At 43.8% G+C, this 23,801-nt stretch overlaps 1 long non-coding RNA gene across 1 annotated transcript; it reads left to right on the forward strand.

Moving 5' to 3' along the window:
• The first annotated feature begins 1,533 nt into the window (after positions 1-1,533).
• Positions 1,534-23,592, forward strand: LOC117502066. Its single transcript, XR_004558170.1, has 3 exons — positions 1,534-1,545; positions 2,697-2,699; positions 23,420-23,592. It is a non-coding gene; the product is annotated as an uncharacterized LOC117502066 (long non-coding RNA).
• The last annotated feature ends 209 nt before the right edge of the window (positions 23,593-23,801 follow it).

Below are 23,801 nucleotides of genomic sequence, written 5' to 3' on the forward strand. Positions count from 1 at the left end.
AGAGAAACTCACAGTAACGACCAGGTGGACGATAGATAATAATAAATAAAACTGGTTTTTGGGACTTCCAATTTGGATGGACAAGACTAAGAGTCAAGCTTTCAAATGAATTAAAGCTCTGTCTGGGTTTTTGATTAATTAATAAGCTGGAATGGAAGATTGCTGCTAATCCTCCGCCTCGGCCCGTGCTACGAGCATTCTGGCAGTTAGTGTGACTCGGGGGTGTTGACTCATTTAAACTAACATATTCATCCTGCTGTAACCAGGTTTCTGTAAGGCAGAATAAATCAATATGTTGATCAATTATTACTTAGAAGAGAGAGACCTAATGTTTAATAGACCACATTTAACTGTTTTAGTCTGTGGTGCAGTTGAAGGTGCTATATTATTTTTTCTTTTTGAATTTTTATGCTTAAATAGATTTTTGCTGGTTATTGGTGGTCTGGGAGTAGGCACCGTCTCTACGGGGATGGGGTAATGAGGGGATGGCAGGGGGAGAGAAGCTGCAGAGAGGTGTGTAAGACTACAACTCTGCTTCCTGGTCCCAACCCTGGATAGTCACGGTTTGGAGGATTTAAGAAAATTGGCCAGATTTCTAGAAATGAGAGCTGCTCCATCCAAAGTGGGATGGATGCCGTCTCTCCTAACAAGACCAGGTTTTCCCCAGAAGCTTTGCCAGTTATCTGTGAAGACACTTCATCTGTGTTCTCTCAGTCCATCCAGCTGTAAATGGGCACCGGCCTTGGCTGAGGAAGTAATCTGCACTTGGCTATCGTCCAACCAAGGGACAGTCATACACTCATCCGCTTCAAGCTGTGGACTCTGGAGATAAGCACCAGTATCATTGTTTGGTGACTTGTATTTTGTTTGCTGATGATACAACTGTATTTTGTAGTGGGGATCATTTGGGGCAGCTTTTGGACACGATGGAGAAGGAATTAAAGAAATTTAAACAATGGTTTGATTCAAACAAATTATCACTCCATTTTGGTAAAACTAAGTGTATCATATTTGGAAATAAGCCCAGGAATTTAAGCAGAAATTTATTTTTACATGATCCAGAAATTGAACTTGTAACTGAAACAAAATTTCTTAGGGATTTTATTAATGACAAATTAAGCTGGAAAACACATATCAATTATATTAAATCTAAAATGTCTAAAACCATTGTAATCCTGTATAAAGCAAAAGACTTCCTCTCGCAACATTCATTAACTATTTTATATCATTCATTACTTGTTCCATATATGACCTATTGCATTGAGGTTTGGGGAAACACATACAAAACTAATGCAAAACCAATATTTTTACTACAAAAGAAAGCTATAACAATTATTAGTGACAAACCCTACCATGCACCATCAAACCCATTATTTGTCTGTTTACATATTTTTAAATTTTGGGACTTGGTTGAGTATGCCGCAGTTCAAATCATGTATAAAGTCAAAAACAAACTTTTTCCTCAACATGTCCAGGATCTGTGTAAAATGAGGGAGTCCAGTTACAATGTGAGAGGAACGTTAGAAGTCAAACATTCAAACTACTGTAAAAAGTCATTGCATTATATATATATATATATATATATATATATATATATATATATATATATATATATATATATATATATATATATATATATATATATAGTATATGCCCACACTCTTTCGGACACACATGTTCACTGTTGAATTGTCTTATTTATCAGTGTTCTGTTATTGTTGAGTCTGTGTGCTGAAAAAATTCATTCATTCATTCATTGTACCTCAGGGTCTATACAGTGCATCCCAGCCTTCATTTTTTTTCCCCCTCAAAATTCTACTCACAACACCCCATAATAACATGAAACATGATGTTTTTTTATTATCTTTTTTGGAAATTTATTTAGATTGATTTGATTTGATTTGATTTATTGAACCTCCTAATTCATGGAGAAAAAAATCAAATCAAATAAAATATATAAAATCAACAATAGACAGGAGGCGGAAGCAACTCTGCACCAGCACTGTTTACGGTGCGGCTGGGAAGCTGTTGACCCTGACTGGGGCTGTTGTCGGGCGGTGGAAGAAGTACTTCAAGGATCTCCTCAATCCCATCGTCACGTCTTCCGAAGAGGAAGCAGAGACTGGGGACTTAGAGGCGGACTCATCCATTACCCAGGCCGAAGTCACCTAGGTGGTTAGAAAGCTGCTCGGTGGCAAGGCTCCTGGGGTGGATGAAATCTGTCCTGAGTACCTTAAGTCTCTGGATGTTGTGGGACTGTCTTGGCTGACATGCCTCTGCAACATCGCGTGGCGATCGGGGACAGTGCCTCTGGATTGGCAGACTGGGGTGGTGGTCCCTCTGTTTAAGAAGGGGGACCGGAGGATGTGTTCCAACTATAGGGGGATCACACTCCTCAGCCTCCCCGGTAAGGTCTATTCCAGAGTACTGGAGAGGAGAATTCGACCGATGGTCGAACCTCGGATTCAGGAGGAGCAGTGTGGTTTTCGTCCTGGTCGCGGCACACTGGACCAGCTCTACACGCTCCATCGGGTGCTTGAGGGTTCATGGGAGTTCACCCAACCAGTCCACATGTGTTTTGTGGATCTGGAGAAGGCGTTTGACCGTGTCCCTCGGTGCACCCTGTGGCGAGTGCTCCAGGAGTACGGGGTCCGGGGTCCTTTGCTAAGGGCTATCCGGTCCCTGTACGACCGCAGCAGGTGCTTGGTTCGCATTGCCGGTAGTAAGTCAAACCTGTTTCCAGTGCACGTTGGCCTCCGCCAGGGCTGCCCTTTGTCACCGGTTCTGTTCATTATTTTTATGGACAGAATTTCTAGGTGCAGCCAGGGTGTAGAGGGGGTCTGGTTTGGGAACCTCAGAATATCATCTCTGCTGTTTGCGGACGATGTGGTTCTGTTGGCTTCATCAAATCAGGACCTTCAGTGTGCACTGGGGCAGTTTGCAGCCGAGTGTGAAGCGTCCGGGATGAAAATCAGCACCTCCAAATCCGAGGCCATGGTCCTCGACCGGAAAAAGGTGCTTTGCCCTCTTCAGGTTGGTGGAGTGTCCTTGCCTCAAGTGGAGGAGTTTAAGTATCTCGGGGTCTTGTTCACGAGTGAGGGACGGATGGAGCGTGAGATTGATAGATGGATTGGTGCAGCATCTGCAGTGATGCAGTCGCTGTATCGGACCGCCGTGGTGAAGAGAGAGCTGAGTAGGGGGGAAAAGCTCTCGATTTACCGATCGATCTATGTTCCGATCCTCACCTATGGTCATGAGATTTGGCTCATGACTGAAAGAATGAGATCGCGAGTACAGGCGGCCAAGATGAGTTTCCTCCGCAGGGTGGCTGGGCGCTCCCTTAGAGATAGGGTGAGGAGCTCGGTCATTCCAGAGGAGCTCGGAGTCGAGCCACTGCTCCTCCACGTCGAAAGGAGTCAGTTGAGGTGGCTTGGGCATCTTTTCCAGATGCCCCCTGGACGCCTTGCTGGAGAGGTGTTCCGGGCACGTCCCATTGGGAGGAGGCCCCGGGGAAGACCCAGGACACGCTGGAGGGACTACATCTCTCGGCTGGCTTGGGAACGCCTTGGGGTTCCCCTGGAGGAGCTGGGGGAGGTGTGTGTGGATCGGGAGATCTGGGCGGCTTTGCTTGAGCTGCTGCCCCCGCGACCCGACTCCGGATAAAGCGGAAGAAAAAAAAAATGAAATGGATGGATATACCATAGTCCTGGCAGATATTAACAACAGCTGAAACGAGATTAGCCTGACTAAACAATTGACCCTGAAGTGCTTGACATAAAAGATATTTACACAGTACATGTGTACGTGAGCTCGACAAGAACATAGACCTGAACAATTATAGTTTCTGGATGTTGACATATTTTTTGACATGATCGACACCTAATGCTTGGAGAAGAGGCGATGACCTACAGTAGGACTTGAGACCAAGGGCAGCTTTAAGAAACTTACTTTGGGCAACTTCAACCCTATCCATAACAGTTTTATTCTGGTAGGTACACTCTAAACCATAGGTCAGAACAGGTCTTATAGCAGAGATGTATATATGAGTGATGGTGCCAGGATTACAACCCCCTGCACACAACCCCGTGCCTTGGAGAGAGTAAAACGCACGTCTGGCTGCCTGAATGCACGTTTCTGAGTGACTTCGGGCATCTTTGGCGAGAGTAACTCCTAGATGCTTCACCTCTGTGGATTCGACGAGCCTAGTGCCATCAAGGGTCCAACAGTGGTTGGTGTAAGAACTCTTACCAAATGTCACACACGTGGTTTTCAAAGGATTGAAGCTGAGTCCGTGTTGGGTAATGTAGTTGTTAGCGTGATCCATTAGATCCTGGAGACCAGAGATCGTCAGGCTACAGAGTAACAAGTCATCAGCATAGCAGCAGACCTTATATGTCATTCCGTCTATAGCGATGCCACGGTTCATGGAGGACAGACCCGTCACCAAGTCCTGGTACAACAAGTTAAAGATGAAAGGGGATGACAATCCACCCTGGTGGGTCCCCTTACGAATAACGATCTCGTGGCTGATCCTATCACCCCATTTGATGTATACAACAAGTCTGCTGTATTCAGAATACCAAAAGACGCCAGTATAAAGTCGGTATCACGGCAAGCTCCTTTGCAAACATCACTGAATGTGGGATATCATCGAAGGCGCCTTCCGCGTCAAGCGCGCATACATAAACAGGTGATCCTCTACTGACACAATAGTCAATAATGTGCCGATGTGCTTTGCAATGGACGGGTCTATATTGGGCTTCTTTAGCAGTGGTACAAGAAGTCCTTTAGTAAAGGAGTCTCCAACTATACCATAACGAATACACAATGTCAGAATAATAACTAAGAAATCAATTCTTCAATGTTAGAATAATAACTAAGAAATCACGTGTACATAAGTATTCACACTCTTTCCTCAGTACTTTTTTGTTGCACCTTTGGCAGCAATTACAGGCTCAAGTCTTCTTGAATATGATGCCACAAGCTTGGTGCACCCATCTTTAGGCAGTTTTGCCCATTCGTCTTTGCAGCACCTCTGCAGCCATTTTCAGATATCTCCAGAGATGCTAAATCGGATTTGGATCAGGGCTCTGGCTGGGCCACTCAAGGACATTCACAGAGGTTGTCCTGAAGCCACTCCTTTGATATTGCGGCTGTGTGCTTAGGGTCATTGTCCCACTGAATAACGAACTGTCGCCCCAGTCTGAGGTCAAGAGTGCTCTGGAGCAGGTTTTCATCCAGGATGTCTCTGTACATTGCTGCATTCATCTTTCCCTCAATCCTGACTAGTCTTCCAATTCCTGCTGCTGAAAAACATCCCCACAGCATGATGCTGCCACCACCATGCTTCACTGTAGGGATGGTGCTTGGTTTCCTCCAAACATGACATCTGGCATTCACGCAAAAAAGTTCAATCTTTATCTCATCAGACCCGAGAATTTTGTTTCTCATGGTCTGAGAGTCCTTCAGGTGCCTTTGGGCAAACTCCAGGCGGGCTGCCATGTGCCTTTTATTATTTTTGAACTATCTGTTTTTCCAAGATGACTGAGAACAAATCTGGACTCCTATTGAAAGTTCCTGTTGGACTGTTGACATCAAAGCACCAGAACACCAAACATAAGTCCTTTGACAAGGATTTATTTTAGCCATTACATAAAACATTACATTACATAAAACAAATAATGACTGTTTTTTGTCATTCCTTCAATGGAACGAATATTTAATTTAATTTGGTGAAAGATGAAATATTTGTATCATTGAACTCATAAGCATTCATTATTTCTATACCAAAAAAGCGTTTACAGCTTTTACAGAATACATGAGAAACATGTTGCATAAATACATAAAGCATTTTTAGAGAGACCTACCACTGATGTCATGGTGCTGCTCTACTCTGATTGGCTGTCACCTCTGTCACTCATAAAAAAGGAACAGATGGAAACAGAATGTGACTTTTTAACCTCTTAAAATAGGTCAAAGTTAGCCATCTTTGAACTTGTCCAAGGTCTGCATCCCAAGAATGTTCCCTTTGAATTTGAAGACTCTGGCAGTAATACAGTAGTGTTCAGAATAATAGTAGTGCTATGTTACTAAAAAGATTAATCCAGGTTTTGAGTATATTTCTTAATGTTACATGGGAAACAAGGTACCAGTAGATTCAATAGATTCTCACAAATCCAACAAGACCAAGCATTCATGATATGCACACTCTTAAGGCTATGAAATTGGGCTATTAGTAAAAGTGACTAAACATGTTTACTGTAGACATTGTTTAGTCACTAGCCTATAGCAGTCGGCCTCTCGGTAGGAGGGGTCTGGTTAGGCTAAAAACTCCAGCTTTTGTTGGCTTCTGGTTTATTCTTCTCTACAAGAGTCAAGACAGAAGTCAGACTACTAGAGCAAGAATTTTAGCTGAGGAAGCTTCTGTGATTTGAAGCGAAACATCCTCACGTCAAGCAACCCAGTCCAGTCGAAGATTCAAGCTTCTCTACTATGGAAACCACCTGGACAACTGAGACCCTACACAGAAACATTCAGTCAGTGAGTTTGTCAATTTTGTGGAACAAGCAGATGTGAATCAGGTGTCCCCTATTTAAGGATGAAGTCAGCACCTGTTGAACATGCTTTTCTCTTTGAAAGCCTGAGGGAAATGGGACGTTCAAGACATTGTTCAGAAGAACAGCATAGTTTGATTAAAAAGTTGATTGGAGAGGGGAAAACCTATATGCAGGTGCAAAAAATTATAGGCTGTTCATCTACAGTGAGCTCCAATGCTTTAAAATGGACAAAAAAACAGAGACGCGTGGACGAAAATGGAAAACAACCATCAAAATTGATAGAAGAATAACCAGAATGGCAAAGGCTCACGCATTGATCAGCTCCAGGATGATCAAAGACATTCTGGAGTTACCTGTAAGTGCTGTGACAGTTAGAAGACGCCTGTGTGAAGCTAATTTATTTGCAAGAATCCCTGCAAAGTCCCTCTGTTAAATAAAAGACATGTGCAGAAGAGGTTACAACCTGTTTATTTGATCCTATACTAACAAAACTGTTTAAGGACCTGTGGCCCACTCTTGGGCTGACTGTGCTGGAAATTGTTAATCTCTCATTAACGTCTGGATCTGTTCCTAAATGTTTCAAATCTGCAGTGATTAAACCATTACTTAAGAAACCTAATCTTGACCCTAGTGTATTGACAAACTATTGGCCGATATAAAATCTGTCATTTTGCTCTAAAAGTCTGGAAAAAGTGGTGTCACGGCAGCTCATAGACTATCTTACTGAGAATAATCTCTTTGAGCCACTGCAGTCTGCTTTTAGAAAAATATCATTCCATAGAGACGACTCTCACTAAAGTGGTGAATGATCTTCTGCTTACAGTGGAATCTGACACCACTATGGTTCTGTTGCTGTTAGATCTCAGTGCTGCATTTGATACAGTGGATCATCATATTCTACTTGATAGGCTGGAAAATCATTTTGGGATTACTGGGAGTGCCCTTGCATGGCTGACGTCATACTTGACCAGTCGTTCTCACTGTGTTTTGTACAGTAACACTACCTCTAACCTTAGTGACATGAAATTTGGGGTTCCACAGGGGTCTGTCTTAGGCCCCCTGCTTTTCTCCCTTTATATAGCACCCCTTGGGCACATATTGCAGCGTTTTGGAATTACCTTTCACTGCTATGCAGATGATACTCAGTTATACATGCCGATAATTGCTGGTAATCTCGTTCACATAAAACCCTTAGAAGATTGCCTTGCATCAGTGAGAAGTTGGATGTCTAGAAACTTCCTACTTTTAAACTCTGATAAGACTGAAATGATGGTTCTTGGTCCAGTGAGACATTGGCATCAATTTCACCAGTTAACACTCAGCCTCGGCCATACATCACACTGACAAAGTGAGGAACCTTTGGGTAATTTTTGATCCTTTGTTGTCCTTTGGCCTCCACATTTGAAATATTACTAGGACTGCTTTCTTCCACCTGTGAAATATAGCGAAGATTCATCCCATCCTGTCTATGGCTGATGCTGAGACCCTGATCCATGCATTTATCTCTTCTAGATTGGACTACTGCAATGTTCTATTTTCTGGTTTACCGCAGTCTAGCATTAGGGGTCTCCAATTGGTTCAAAATGCTGCAGCCAGACTTTTGACACAAAGCAGAAAGTTCAACCACATTACACCCATTTTGGCATCCCTTCACTGGCTTCCTGTCCCAGTGAGATCAGATTTTAAGGTTCTGCTACTAACCTATAAAATTATTCATGGACTGGCACCTCCCTACCTAGCTGACCTAATTAAACCTTACGTACCGGCCCGGGCTTTACGTTCTCAGGGTGCAGGACTACTTTGTGTCCCTAAGGTGAATAAGAAGTCTGCGGGTCACAAAGCTTTCTCTTATCGTGCCCCTTTTCTGTGGAATGATCTCCCTGCGTCAATAAAACAGTCAGATTCTGTGGAGACTTTCAAGTCCAGACTTAAGACGTGCTTATATTCCTTTATTTTCCCATATGGCTAGCATACTGGTACAGTTTTGTTTTACGCTTTTTACTCTTTTAATTCATTTATTAGTAATTGGAGAGGGCCGTGGCCTCAACTTTACCTAAATTCTGGGTCTTTTAGTGAAGTTTAGGGCTAGTGACCAGCAATCACCTTAGTATTTCTATGTTTTTCTTGTTGTTTAATGCTGGCAAATTATACAGTATTTTTTATCTTTCTGATGCCTGATTCTGTTTTTCTCTCTGTTTAAGGTGCAGCTCCATCCAGAGATGGGAGTTGTATTCGTGTTGGCGATCCTCCTGTCCTGTGCGCCAATAGCATTTCTTGTATATTCGTCCATGAATTGTTCTGTGAATTGTTCTGTAATTTATGTTTGTAGCATGGCCCAAGAGGGTCACCCCTTTGAGTCTGGTCTGCTTAAGGTTTCTTCCTCAGAGGGAGTTTTTCCTTACCACTGTTGCTCTGGGGGTTGGTAAGGTTAGACCTTACCTGTGTGAAGCGCTTTGAGGCAACTCTGTTGTGATTTGGTGCTATATAAATGAAAATAAATTGAAATTGAAATTGAAAATTGAAAAAAAATTGCCAAAGAACACATCAACTGGCCTAAAGAGAAATGGAGGAATATTTTGTGGACTGATGAGAGTAAATTTGTTCTTTTTGGGTCCAAGGGCTGCAGACAGTTTGTGAGATGACCCCCAAACTCTGAATTCAAGCCACAGTTCACAGTGAAGACAGTGAAGCATGGTGGTGCAAGCATCATGATATGGGCATGTTTCTCCTACTATGGTGTTGGGCCTATATATCGCATACCAGGTATCATGGATCAGTTTGGATATGTCAAAATACTTGAAGAGGTCATGTTGCCTTATGTTGAAGAGGACATGCCCTTGAAATGGGTGTTTCAACAAGACAATGACCCCAAGCACACTAGTAAACGAGCAAAATATTGGTTCCAAACCAACAACATTAATGAATTGCAGATGTGAAGAAATCATAAAAAACTGTGGTTATACAACTAAATACTATTTTAGTGATTCACAGGATTGCTAAAAAAGCAGTTTGAACATAGTTTTGTTTGTAGTGTCAACAGCAGATGCTACTATTATTGTGAACATCCCCTTTTCTACTTTTTTTTTTACTAATAGCCCAATTTCATAGCCTTAAGAGTGTGCATATCATGAATGCTTGGTTTTGTTGGATTTTTGAGAATCTACTGAATCTACTGGTACCTTGTTTCCCATATAACAATAAGAAATATATTCAAAACCTGGATTCATTTTTTTAGTCACATAGCACTACTATTATTCTGAACACTACTGTAGGACTGGACTTATGCTGAGCACAGACGGTCTTCGCAATACTCGATGGCCATATTTGGTGGTCTTGGATTAAAAAAAAAACATTTAAACTGAAGAGTATATTGTGCACCGTGAATTGCACCAGTGTGGAAACTCTTGACCTTAGTTGCAGTTTTCACTGCGTATCTTCATGGCTGTCAGTGAGTTTATGTGTACATGCGTGTGGGCGTGTTTTTGAGATGATGAAAACTGTACGGTTTGACGTTCGGTGGCGTGTGGGAGGATGTGAGCACTCACATTTGCCAGCATAGCCTTAAACCATGTAACCTTTCATTCTTGGCCTCCACCTTTTGCAGAGGTTTTACACACAATGCCTGTTTGATAGTTGCAGGACGTTGGACGGGCTCCTTATCATTTCTGTTCACCGCCAACCAGAATTAGCTGATGGCCCAGGGCGAGGGACGTGTTAACTGCTGAACAGAGTGATCCTTGTAAAAACAGACCGTAAACAGTCATTACCTCGAGCAATGATTGAGTCATAATTTTCACAGGGATTTGAAAAGATATTAAGTGGAACTTATATTTAAAGGCAGTCCCTGGTTACAGTGAAAACAAATCTGTGCAAAGTGGTAAACGCTGCACTGCACACCACAAAGTGTCAGCCATCAAGACGCAGCATGCTGTGCTGTCTAATGTCGTGATGGGGAATAAGTAACTTTTCGAGCAGCTTTGCTTTAAAGGAAGAGCATTTATTTGATAGAAACACCTTGCGCTCTTACCCCTTGGTAGCTGCAAGAGATAGAGGGAAAGCAAAGAGCTGCCACTCATTTTCAGTCTGAGTGGGTGTTTTACAGCGACAGGAGACAAGCCGTCACTACGCCGCCAGCTAGGTGGGGTCAAAGAATACAAGGAGTGGAGAAGAAGTTTTAGGAGAAGCATCATTATATAGATATTTATCCCAGCAAGAAGGACCAGTTGCATCAGCTGTAGTGCTATAACTTATAAATAACTTAATTTATTTGCTCCAATGGCTATTTTGTCTTAACTCATCAATATGGTGACTATTTTGGCAACCATTTTGATAAATTACAGGGGCAAAAGAGGGTTATAACTAAACTGCTGTTTTCAGCCTAGAAAATATTGAGATAACAACTGAAATCAGAAACTTCATTTTATAGTTTTCTGAATAGGTAAAATGACCTATTATTATCTCTTTGTATTTAATCAGGGAAATGAACCAACTTTCTGTGTTTCTAACAGAGAGGAGGTCATTGATATTACAGTAGGTTCTATGGACCTAATAGATCGTCAATAACTGGTCTGTTTCCAAAGAGGAGTCAATGTCAGACCATCGACAAGCCCACTTCACACTGAAGGCAGGAATTACAGAACCAGTAACTTATAGAAACCCAAGGGGAACAGACTGGGATCTTTATCATAAGACCCTGGAATCCCTCATGGGGGTAGAATTGTCAGAATTAAGACTGTACAAGGTACAGAAACTGAAGTTTCCAGTTTACAGGAGACTGTGTTGATGGCCTATGAGACGGCTTGTCTACAGAAGACCTGGAAACCTGGTAAGAAGCCATCATGGTGGATAAATTTTGTGCATAAATTTAGTACAGGTTGTTGGGGTGGTTTTTCACGATTTTTCAAAAACTGGAAGCGGACTTCAATTTTAGAAGTTGTATTGAAAGATGCCTCCACTTCAGTTTGCAAACTCAACACCTAGCGCTCTACCTGCACTTCTGCCTGCTCTCCAGCACTGCACCCAGATAGGCGGGCCGTTCCCCTCAGGATGGATCAGTAAAGTTATGTGATTGGTGGAAAGATGTTGCATTTGACCTTTGTATGCGATGACTGCTCGTGTTGTATCTAAAATGGTATGTGTAAAAGTGAAACTGTGTTTTGTCTGTGCAGCATGGCAAGCAAAAGAACAGTACGCATCATGGCGTTCCAGAGGATATATAAAGTTATTATTATAATATGTAGATATGAAAAGCAGTATGAAATTAGCAAAGCAAATTGGCCATGAGACATACTGCCCAACAAGTGATAACGGGGGGAGTCAAGGTCAGACCCGACTCTGAACACAACCGCACCTGTAATCACTTGTTTTACAGATGGATCGTTGATCAGGGGGAAAGCCAGAGCTGGAGTGTTAATATAACCTGACAGCCTGACAAAGGAAAAGAGGTTTGCACTGGGCAGACACACCACCGTCTTTCAGGCTGTTTGCTATCATTCAGAGTGTGGAGCTCCTGATTAACCTCAATTTTAGGGGTAAAAGAGTTTTTATTTACTCAGATATTCAGGCGTGTATAAGAGTCATTAAAGGGCCATTCTTCTCATCATTTTTGGTGTGGAAGTGTGCCCAGGCACTCATCACACTGGTATTCCAGGTAATGAGAGAGCGGACCAGCTCGCAAAGTCGGGGAGCTCAATTTGTGGGTCCAGAGCCTGTTGGAGGGGTGTCAACTGCTGGGCAGAAGGCTGCCCTCTAGAACTGGATCAGGAAGCAGCACCACAAACGTGGCAGTGCTTGAGTTACTGCAAGCAGGCAAGACATCTCATAGAAAGACCAAACCTAAGGATTTCCAGGGAACTAGTTGGCCTGGAAGTACAGTGGTTTACACTGTTACAGGTCACAACCTCTTGAACAGACATAGAATGTTAATGAGACTCAAACAGGTCAGTACATGTACAGCCTGTGGGGAGGAACCTGAGATGTCACTCCACTTTTTGGGCCAGTGTCCAGCATGAGGTAGACTGGAGGCAGAGTTTTTTGGGTTCTTTTATATTGGAACCTGACCAGATTAGGAAACTAAAGTTAAGAAACCTGGGCCCCAAATTTTTTTAAAAAGAAGGTTCAATTGGGTGGGGGGCAATGGGCCCTTTTGTGGGCTATGCTTGACTGGGCTGATAGTCCACCCCCTCTAGGGCTGTTCATGTTATATAGTGAAAAAAATAAAAGTTGTGAGAGACTTCGAGCCACTTGTTTTTGTTCCAATTGGGGTTTTATAGGTGCAGACCAAATTTGAACTCAATCAGATAAGATTTAGAGGTCCCCCAGAGTCACACATTTTCCTCGCCCTCCGCTGGCAAGGCAGCGTCACCCGAACGAGCGAAGACTCTGGTGCCATTATTTTACTTTTTCAAGTACATGTGATGGCTTCTAATCGCAAAAAATGGGGGTGAATTGGTCACCCAGAGGGGAACATTACTGGAAGTCATCTCCCCTTTTTGCTTGTTTGGGGAAAATTGTTGCTTTGTGGGAGACCCCTACATATTGTCTGATTACAATAAAATTTGGCACAGATCTTTTATTTTATTAGTGGAACAAGAACAACATGTGGCCCAAAAGATTTGACTTGACATTTTGAACTTGTCTAACCCCCTCTTTCCTAACCTAACCTAACCTAACCTAACTATCTAATTAAATTGGAAAATGACCAATATTGTGATCATTCTCAAGCATTTAAAGCTCACTTTCCAATATATAAAGTTGTAGTGGTATTGTGTGGTGGCATTGATGTGGTATTGTGGTATATAAGTGGTATTGATACCAGGAACAGTACATTGCTGGTGGACCCTCTGCAGATCTCCTATAACACTGACAGAAAATTGGAGCCATTTTCAGAAAAAAAGCAACCAACTATTTGCAACAAATGACAAGCAATGAATCCCTATAATGCCTAATAATGAATGGTGGCCATTTTGAAAACGGCTGCCATAGCTGTCTTGGGCAAACTTCCAGCTGGTGCATTATTCAGATGTGCTCGGAGTGTATCAGTCTATGTCTGTGCCAAATTTGGTGCTTTTAGACAAAACTAACAGGTGTTCTAATATTTTATTGATGATGCTGCTGGACTATGTTAAATCATTCTCAACAATCAAACTTCTAAATGCTTTACTCTCCTCTGATGATTTCATCATATCAGAGAAATCCCATTTTCCTCACTTTTTTTTTTTGTTGTTTTTTTTTTGAGGAAGGAATAAATTAGAATGAACTGGCCAGCTGCTTTCAAGCTAAAAATGAACTCAAACCACATTTTTCTAAACCTTTGCCTCTAGTTATTAAAGACTATTAGCACATTGTTGGTCTCACTGTGGTTGGAGAGCAGATTTTGGGCTTAAATTTCTCTGTAATCCCAAATTGGTTTTGGATGCAACAGAACATTTTACAGCTTTTGCCACATTACAAGAGGGATGATGTTATAACAAGACAATTCTTGAAACAAGCATACAAAAGCAAATGGAGCCAAAGCTTTTCTACTGCACATAACAATTTGAAAAAAGCCAACAAATAAAACAACATGAACACCTAATTTGGCAAAATATTGACAGTGGTACAGTGGTATCATTCACTGTCAAAAGATGAACCACTGACTGCGAGTTAGGCAGCCATCCCACAATTTAAAAATCCATTGTCTACACAAAATTCCATATAAATTTATACAGTAAAGCTCTTCTAAACCATCATTGTATAAACTGGATACTTGCACTCACCGGACAAAAGCAAAAGTCCCAATGTTTTTGTATGGTTTTCCATTGAATAAACACAGTATATACTGGATTATGTACAATGGATTTTCGCTCACATTGGACAAAATGTTCCAAAACATCAAAATGCATTTCCATTAAAAACCCTTGCATGTACCAGACAGAGCAGTCTGGGTGTGTACAGTTGCAACAGAGGTACAGAATGAAGTTCAGCACTGACACTTGCTGATTCGAGGAAAATGCTGCTTGTTGCCTGCACTGCAATATGGTGTTAGGGCCCTGTCCCACTGGCGTTTAGGAGGACTTGTGCATGAAATGAGGAGACAAAAGCTGAGCGTCCGCAACAAAGGTGGGCGTAAATGACAAATGTCCTGGGGTGGATCAGCGAATACATGAGGAAGAAAAGCGGATATAACAGGGAACAGAAGCGAAGGCGACCGCGGAGGTGCCCCCATGAGGGGCACAGTGGCCGTGATGCACTCGCTTCGTCTGTGCCCACTCTGTCTGCATGCGCGACATACCATTTGCAACCATGATGTGGCCGTGCTGGGCATGCGTCATATCTGTTTTGCACGCTGTCCCGGTCCGCCGCCAAGCCGCGCCAACCCGTCGGTTGTGGATATCAGCGGATGACAGGGGATTTGCGGCGCGCTGGTTGTGTATGTCCTGCGCATGTCTTCAGTATGCAGCAGGATTTCTGAGCCGCTCAAAAATCCTGGCTGCAGACATGCGTGCCTCTGCGGATGATCACGGACGTGTTCGGATGGCGGCCGACTCATACAGGAATGTTACATGGTTATTGCGGTTGTTTGGCGGATGTGGGCCACTTTTGTGCGCATTCCATCCGCAAATCCTCCTAAACGCCAGTGGGACAGGGCCCTTAGATTTCACACATATCCCTGGGTGTGACGAACACCTGTTTTAGATCAGAGCCCTCTGCGTGGCTGCAAACCCTCTCTGGAGCCTGATGTGCACCTACTAGGCAAGTGAATCTCATTACTGACAACGATTCGATACGCACCTCGATACACTACCAGCGATATAATACATATTGTGATAAATTACTATATGATTCACCCCTGTTCCCGATTCGATGGGATTTGATATGTATTTGATGGCGATTCAGTTCCTCACAATGCGATACGATGCAGTTTGGTGCGATACGAATTAGGGATGGGTATTGATAAGATTTGATCGATGTCAATGCCATTGTCAATTCTGCTTTTCGATCCAATTCTTTATCGATGTTAGGGTTAAACCCAAAAGACAGTTTGCTAGGACCCAAAATGCAGAAAGCAAGCTGAAGTGCAAAATATAATGATTTATTGATCTATTGTAAATGGTATAAGCCGAGAAGCCAAGCACTGGAGGAGGGAGAGACCGCTGGAGCAAACGGGAGGCAGGAACGTCACACCCAAACAGAGTTCGTCTGGAATCAGCTCAGAACAGGACCAGGTGGCACAACAGAACTGACGGAACCAGGAGCACTGAGGACGCAAGAAACAGAGTTAGTTTACACCGTTGAAACATGGAACAGACAGTGCTGCAGAGACGAGGCAGAGGAAACCTGTAGGCAGCTGAGTTTCCAGCATCTGAGAGCGTGAAGAGATGAGGTGTTTGTACAGGTGGTTGATGAGTGTGAGCAGGTGAATCCAATCAGTTCCACAGGTGGCTCCAGCAGACACAGGAAGGGAGGGGGAGTGAGGCAAACCCAGCTGCAAGGTGCAGCAAACAAAGGCAGCATAACAATCGATTCCCTTATCAATACCTGTTGTGAATTTTCCATGTACTAAAAGTAGGCTTTACGGGGTTTTTTTTTTTATGTCAACAACATTTTATTGAGTTTTAAAGCAAATAAATATTGGTCACTGGATCCTTGATCTCTGGACTTAAATAAAAACCAATAAAATCTGTACATGGTCACTGGATCCTTGATGTACATGATGGATCCTTGATCTCTGGACATAAATAGAAATAAACAAAATCTGTAGTTTTTGTCAAAAGCAGATATTAATGACACAAATGTAACTCCATAGACTTTGAGCTGAGCTCTTCAGCCGGCTGTGCTGCACATTAGGATGTAATTCAGAAAAAAATTGCACGTCTCATTTTGAGGGGGAAAAAGGTTTGGTTGGCTGTAGGCTAGTTTATTGTTTGTATTATAATGTTTTGAAATAGGTGTCATTTGATTTAAAATGGTAATTCACTGATTATTAGTTATTAGTTATAAGTTATTAATTCAGACCAAAATCTGCGCGGCTCTTTGGAGCTGCGCACTTAGTCCCACAAAGAGAGGATATTATTATTATTATTATTATTATTATTATTATTATTATTATTATTATTATTATTATTTCCTTTACCTGATGGAAAACTTCAGATTACATCTTAACTGGTGCTCACGCCAGTGGACTTGCCACTTCTGAAAACCAGCGAAGCAGAGAACCAGCGAAGCAGAGAACCAGCGAAGCGCTGCTTCAAGCTTCAGGCAGACCCACTGCAGCCTGCAATCAACGTAGAGAAATAATAATTTTCTTGATGAACACCCTCAAAACAACGGCCGCTCCGGTGTCCCGAACCATCCATGGTGTATTCAGTATGCCTCTGAAAAAATCAGAGGTTGGTGAGGTTTGGAAGTTGATGATTGCATAAAGAAGTGGAACTCATTGAGGGACAAATTGATCCAGAAAAAGCCACTGTTACCACCAAAGCAACAGAGAACTTTAAAAGGGTCACACGCACGTCAGCGTGATTGCGTGGCCACGGAGTTACGGAGCTGTAGAAGCATAAATCAGGCTTTAGCATTTTAAGGTACCACTCTGCAGCGGACATAAAAGTGTGACTCAACCAAATGTAACCTTTTTAATGCACATAATGCCCAGTGCTTATTTAATACAGGCATTTTTTTCAGATGACGTTTTGACCCAGAGATTAAATGAGGCAGGTCCCTATTCAAGGTCAGGCTTCCTCGTAAATTGTTTGGCACGTCTGACTACAACTGATCTGTTTCATACACATAACGGATTTTGTCTGTTTTATACATATAGCAGATTTCGATTATAACAGACAACATTCACTGTTCCATCTGAATCCATTATAAGTCAGTTTAACTGTACAAATAACATGGTTCTTTTAAAATCAATGACATGTTATTTGTGATGTCTGAACAAGTTTTTGTAATATCAACCTACACCCATTTTAGAAAATACTTCATGGCAGTTTGTAGATGATGGTTTTGGCACCTATTAGATAAACCCTCCAGAAACTTAATATTATTAGTTTGTAAGTAATCATAAATCACAGCTGTGCGTTTTTCAGATTTGGAAAAAAACACAGCTTGTGTTCATTTTAGAGCTAAATCAGAGGTACTCTGTTACCCACACTGTACACCCATATCCATACTACACAATAATATTCATGGGCATGACAGTGAGGGAATATAGAATAGAATAGAAACTTTGTCATTGCACATATATAATACATACAACGAAACTTGTCCTCTGCATTTAACCATCCTAATTACAGTAAGACACAATACAACCACTAGGAGCAGTAGGCAGCCACAGTCTGGCACCCAGGGACCAAATCCAGATGCTGCCTTGGTCAGGGGCAGAGAAAGGAGCAGACCCTAAATAAGCATGTGTTTGATTGTGGGAGGGAACCAGAGCACCTGGAGGAAACCCACACAGACACGGGGAGAACATGCAAACTCCACACAGAAAGGCCGGGAATCGATCCCATGATCTTCTTGCTGTGAGGCACCAATGCTTAACCACTAAGCCACCTACAGCAATCTGACATTTGACCCCAGTGACCTGGACCATCACCCAAATGAATGACATCTCGCTGGTGTATGACACAGTTGGTTCAAATCAGGTTGCAAATCAAAGACTTTGACCTTTGCCAAAATTACAGAAATGTCAGGGTCAACCTTCAATGACACATTGTTTGGTCAAATTCAGTAAAAAGATGTGGGAGGAGTAGGTCAATAAACAGGCCCAATGCCCCAGTGATTGACCTTTGGTAAATTTGGCTTTATTTGGCCCAAATTCTACAATCGACCCCCACATGTGTGCCAGGTTTGGTGCAAACTGCAGAAGAAAAAAAACTTAAATTTTGACCTTGAACCACAATGACTGTGACCCCAATGATAAATTTGATATTGCCTGGGCAATTCCAGAAACCAACTACACATGTGCCAGGTTTGGTGCAAATCACACCAAACCTTCACTGCAGTTTGATGCAAACATACATTTTGACCTTTGACTCCAGTGATTGACCTTTGGTAAATTTGATTTTGTCTGGAAAATTCCCACCCGTAGCCTTTCTGTGTGGAGTTTGCATGTTCTCCCCATGTTTGTGTGGGTTCCCTCTGGGTGCTCCGGCTTCCTCCCACATCCAAAGACATGCAGGTGAGGTGGACTGGAGACTTTAAACTGTGCATTGGTGTGCATGTGGTTGTGATTGTGTTTGTTTGTCTATAGGTAGACGTGCGACAGACTGGTGTTGTGTCCAGGGTGTACCCCGCCTCATGCCCTATGACTGCTGGGATAGACTTCAGCCCCCCATGACCCGATCTTGGATAAGCGGTTGAAGGTGAGTGTGTGAATTAACAGCAGTTGTTATTTCAAAATCATAAATACCATTCCAACAAAATTGTGAAAAACATCCTACATGTCTTAAAACTAGTGTGCCTTAATTGAGGGAGTGGAGACATGACGAGTCAAAAAAAAAGGTCATGTGACTCATGGTGCCATCTTGGTTCCAAAATAGTGTTCACTGTTAATCTGTTTGCATGTAAATCCACTTATTTTATTTATTTATTTGCTGAAAATGCTGGGTTGTTGAAGGCACAAATAGACACAAGGGCTTCAAGATGTACAGATTCCCTTCAGATCCGAACAGAAGAAACATTTGGAAAAATAAAGTCAGCTGTGTGGGATGGAAGCCGACATCATCATCAAAGCTATGTGAGGTAAATTTATTGTTCAGTACCTAAACCGTCATTATATAAACCGGATCTTCGCAGTCGCCGGACAAAAAAAGTCCCGAAGTTTATAATGGATTAGTATAATGCATTTTTTGCTCACATCAGATTAAAATGTCCCGTCCGATCACAATGTATTTCCATTAAAAACCCTGATCAGTCTGGACGTGCAAAGTAACAGAGGTACAAATTAATCTTCAGTGCTGACACTCGCCGATTTGAGGAAAGTGGGACCGGAGTCATTGCTGTGATTAAAAGGCCGAGCGTTTATTTTTTCACACCGTGCTCAGACTCGGACCTACGGCCTGACATGCACCTGTTAAATCAGACACAAAAGGCTGTGATTTGACACTTTTCTGCTTTTACTGCTTCGTCTGCCAGCATATTATAATAGTTTTTACAGTGCGCACGCTGATTAAAAATGGATCAGAAAAGTCCCCACATTTATAGTACAAAGTCAGCAAAAGAGGAAAATGTTCAGCTTACCTTTGATTTGGAGGTGATGTTTGTCAAAAGAAAAGCTTGTTGAGGGTCAAATTAGTCCAGAATAAAGAATCCAGAGACAGAGAACTTTAAAACTATCACACACGTCATTGCATGACACGGAGTTACAGAGCTGCAGAAGCGTAAATCAGGCTTTACATTAATTAAATAAATCATCATGAATTGTAAATTTATGGAAATTTGATAGCTTAACTATTTTTGCATTTATTTTTATAGCACCTGTACCTGGATGTACAGGTGCCTCCATGACCAGTAAAAAATCAAGGACCGAGATGTCACCCGGTATGGCGGAGCTGGGGCCCCACCCTGGAGCCAGGCCTGGGGTTGGGGCTCGCGCGCGAGCGCCTGGTGGTCGGGCCTTAGCCCATGGGGCCCGGCCGGGCTCAGCCCGAAAGAGCGACGTGGGCCTGCCCTCCTGTGGGTTTTCCACCTGCAGAGGGGGCCATGGGGGTCGGGTGCAGAGAAGATTGGGTGGCAGTCGATGGCGGGTGGCCCGCCGGCCCGGTCCATGCTCACAGCCCCTGGCTGTTGGGACGTGGAATGTCACCTCGCTGGGGGGAAGGAGCCTGAGCTTGTGCGGGAGGTTGAGAGATACTGACTAGAGATAGTTGGGCTCACCTCCACTCACAGCTTGGGCTCTGGTAACCATCTCCTGGAGAGGGGCTGGATGCTTCATTTTTCTGGCGTTGCCCACGGGGAGAAGCGGAGAGCTGGGGTCGCATTGCTTATTGCTCCGCAGCTCAGTCACCATGTGTTGGAGTTTACTCCAGTGAACGAGAGGGTCGCGTCCCTACGCCTTTGGGTCGGGGACAGGTCTCTCACCATTGTCTCGGCCTACGGGCCGAGCGGCAGTGTAAAGTACCCGACCTTCTTGGAGTCCCTGGAAGGGGTACTAGATAGCGCTCCGACTGGGGACTTCATTGTTCTCCTGGGGGATTTCAATGCCCACGTGGGCGGCGACAGTGAGACCTGGAGGGGGGTGATCGGGAAGCACGGCCTCCCTGATCTGAACCCAAGTGGTGTTCAGTTGTTGGACTGAGCCGGAGGTCAATGATCGACTTTGTAGTCGTATCATCTGACCTTTGGCCATGTGTCTTGGACACTCAAGTGAAGAGAGGGGCAGAGCTGTCAACCGATCACCATCTGGTGGTGAGTTGGATCCGCTGGGAGGGGAGGAAGCCGGTCAGACCTGGCAGGCCCAAACGTATCGTGAGGGTCTGCTGGGAACAACTTGCGGAACCCTCTGTCAGTGAGGTCTTCAACTCCCGCCTCCGGGAGAGCTTCTCCCAGATCCCGGGGGAGGTTGGTGACATGGGGTCCGAGTGGACCATGTTCTCCACCTCCATTGTTGATGCGGCCGCTCGTACCTGTGGTCACAAGGTCTCTGGTGCCTGTCTCGTTGGCAATCTCCGAACCCGGTGGTGGACGCCGGAAGTAAGGGATGCCGTCAAGATGAAAAAGGAGTCCTACTTATCTTTGTTGGTAGGTGGGACCCCGGAGGCAGCTGACAGGTATTGGCAGGCCAAGCGTGCCGCAGCCTGTGCAGTTGCAGAGGCAAAAACTCGGGTCTGGGAGGAGTTCGGAGAGGCCATAGAGGAGGACTATCGGTCGGCCTCGAAGAGATTCTGGCAAACCGTCCGGCACCTCAGGAGGCGGAAGCAGCTCTCCACCAGCACTGTTTACGGTGCGGGTGGGGAGCTGTTGACCCTGACTGGGGATGTTGTCGGGCGGTGGAAGGAATACTTCAAGGATCTCCTCAATCCCATCGTCACGTCTTCCGAAGAGGAAGCAGAGACTGGGGACTCAGAGGCGGACTCATCCATTACCCAGGCCAAAGTCACCGAGGTGGTTAGAAAGCTCCTCGGTGGCAAGGCTCCTGGGGTGGATGAAATCCATCCTGAGTACCTTAAGTCTCTGGATGTTGTGGGACTGTCTTGGCTGACACGCCTCTGCAACATCGCGTGGCGATCAGGGACAGTGCCTCTGGATGTGCCTCCTCTCTGGAGAGGAGAATTCGACCGATGGTCGAACCTCGGATTCAGGAGGAGCAGTGTGGTTTTCATCCTGGTCACGGCACACTGGACCAGCTCTACACGCCTCATCGGGTGCTCGAGGGTTCATGGGAGTTCGCCCAACCAGTCCACATGTGTTTTGTGGATCTGGAGAAGGCGTTCAACCGTGTCCCTCGGGGCACCCTGTGGGGAGTGCACTGGGAGTACGGGGTCCGGGGTCCTTTGCTAAGGGCTATCTGGTCCCTGTACGACCGCAGCAGGAGCTTGGTTCGCATTGCCGGTAGTAAGTCAAACCTGTTTCCAGTGCACATTGGCCTCTGCCAGGGCTGCCCTTTGTCACCGGTTCTGTTCATTATTTTTATGGACAGAATTTCTAGGTGCAGCCAGGGTGTAGAGGGGGTCTGGTTTGGGAACCACAGAATCTCGTCTCTGCTGTTTGCGGAGTCAGTTGAGGTGGCTCGGGCATCGTTTCTGGATGCCCACTGGACGCCTCGTTGGAGAGGTGTTCCGGGCACATCCCATTGGGAGGAGGCCCTGGGGAAGACCCAGGACATACTGGAGGGACTACATCTCTCGGCTGGCTTGGGAATGCCTTGGGGTTCCCCCGGAGGAGCTGGGGGAGGTGTGTGTGGATCGGGAGGTCTGGGCAGCTTTGCTTAAGCTGCTGTCCCCGCGACCCGACTCCGGATAAAGCGGAAGAAAATGGATGGATGGATGGCTATACCTGGATGTTTTGCTGTATGTGGTTAAATGATTTTAAAAAGTGTTGAAAACATTAAAGTTTTATTCAGTAGTTCAGCGCAGTTGGAACCAAAATGGCGCCATGTTCTGAGTTGATACCACTCTCAATTAAGGTACCCTACTTAAAACAAATGACACAGGCAGGAGAGAGGCTGCTTTCCTTTAGGTGGTGCTATTCTCCTTAGTCTTTCTGGGTATTAGTTTGTCATCTCCTTGTTTCTTGGTTTCTCCAGATTCTGGTTCCTACCAGAGGTGATTTCTCTAAGACTGCTTCCTCTAAAATGTCAAAAATTAAATGGTCAAATATGTACGATTGTGTAACATTTTATTGACTACAAATGCATTAGAACATGTTCATCTCGAAGACGAGTTTGTTCAGAATCAACTACTTATCACAAATCGACTGAGTTGATTTTATTTCATCATACTTTCCCATAGAGTCAGTATCAAAGATTTCATGAAATCATTTTCTCATACGGTCTGTGGTCACTGCATTTGTCCGTAGAAGCTGAGCATCCATTCACTTCAATAGGACTGCATGAAACAGTTTTTTTTTCATTGCCTTGAAACTTGAAACTTGTCATTGGATAAATGCTACAATTTTGATGCTCAGTGTCTCTGGGGGTGAAGTGAGCTCTGCTGAGCTTCCGCATGATGATTGGAGGATCAGTTGAAAGGCTGAACCCCGTTTTGATTGACAGCTATTTTGAAATACACACCATCACTTAGTCATCGGGAGCTCAGTCCCATCGCGGATTTTACAAGTCGAAAGACAAACTGTAACCCATTTCTTGGTATTTGCTTGGCAAAATTACTTGACCATTTCTATTGTTCATTTGTTATACTGTAAATAAAACACACTCGTAGTATTTCCTTGTTTCAGTTTAACATAATGTGTGTTGCGGTAGCGGAAGTTGGGATTTTCCCAGCATGCACTGGTTAGCATATTTGCTGATAAAACTACCAGTTAATGCCGTTTCTTGCATGATATGTGGTTTACACTCATTGATGTTACTGTTCTTTATGTCTTTTATGAAATCTTCTGAGTTAAGGCATCCTGACACTTGCATGACTTTGATCCGCACACTTGCATGCACTGTGCTGTGCAGGAGAGCAAACCTTTGTAAAGTGTGTGCGGCTTCGTGCATGTGTGCAATAAAAATTTTGAAATGTTCAAAATCTCCATCACGCATTAATTACATGAACTTCAAGTGAACATTGAGCAAACAATTCAAGAACACTGTGTGTG

The sequence above is a fragment of the Thalassophryne amazonica genome, chromosome 2 (assembly GCF_902500255.1).
Source record: "Thalassophryne amazonica chromosome 2, fThaAma1.1, whole genome shotgun sequence".
In the NCBI taxonomy this organism is placed as follows: Eukaryota; Metazoa; Chordata; class Actinopteri; order Batrachoidiformes; family Batrachoididae; genus Thalassophryne; species Thalassophryne amazonica.